Below are 1,080 nucleotides of genomic sequence, written 5' to 3'. Positions count from 1 at the left end.
AGGGTCAGGATCATCCAAATCACTGGCTTCCACCTCCACATCTTGTCCCACTGGAAGGTCTTCAGGGGCAATAACACCCATGGAACTGTCATCTCCTATGATAACAATGCCTTCTTCTGGATACCTGCTGAAGGACCTGCCTGAGGCTGTTTTGCAGTTAACTTTTTTTTTTTTAGTAAGTAGAAGGAGTACACTCTAAAATAACAATAAAAAAAGTATTGTGTAGTAGATACAATAGTCATCTGTTATCATTATCAAGTATTATGTACTGTACATAATTGTATATGTAATATTTTCTACAACTGGCAGCGTAGTAGGTGTTTTAAACCAGCATCACCACAAACAAGTGATTAATGTGTTGCACTATGATGTTAGGATGGCTACAAGGTCACTCAGGTGGCAGGAATTTTTAAGCTCCATTATAATCTTATGGGACCACTGTTGTATATACAGTACCTCATTGACCAGAATGTTGTTATGCATAGTGGTACATGACTATACTTCAAAGTTCAAAAAGTGTTGTATTCACTATAAACGTATTTGGATTTTTCCCCTAGACCTTTTAATACAATGCTTCTTCAAGTGAGGTACAAAGACTATCTGCATGAAAATCATCTGAGGCACATGTTAAGCTGTGAATACGTGAGCCCATTCCTATGCTTATACAGAATGTCAGAATCTTTGTGGGTGAGAACTAGATATCTGCATTTTTAACATGTCCTCCTGGTAATTTCCATAAATTTAAAAGAGAAGCATATTCCTTATATATCAGAATTCCCCTGCTGTGGGGGTATAGAGGCTGAAACTTTCAAGAAACATTGGCTTAGTTACTAAAATTTTTAATTCAGTGCATACGATACTACCTGCTTTGTTCTGTGTTTTCTTTTGCCTTTTCCAGCTCAATATTTGACAACTCTTGGCTCACTCTTAATGCCTTGACAATACTGGGTTAATGTGATTCCTTTTTTCCACTCCCCACCACATACCGTAGTTCACAATTACTCCTCATTCTACTATCTCTCCCGATCCCCCCAATTCCAGTCTGTCTTTTCCCCTGATTGTAGATCTAACCACTCTTAT

Source organism: Propithecus coquereli, unplaced genomic scaffold (genome assembly GCF_000956105.1).
Source record: "Propithecus coquereli isolate 6110/MARCELLA unplaced genomic scaffold, Pcoq_1.0 Scaffold30, whole genome shotgun sequence".
NCBI classification, from domain to species: domain Eukaryota; kingdom Metazoa; phylum Chordata; class Mammalia; order Primates; family Indriidae; genus Propithecus; species Propithecus coquereli.
The sequence above is the reverse complement of the archived record's forward strand: the minus strand, read 5'-3'. Positions refer to the sequence as shown.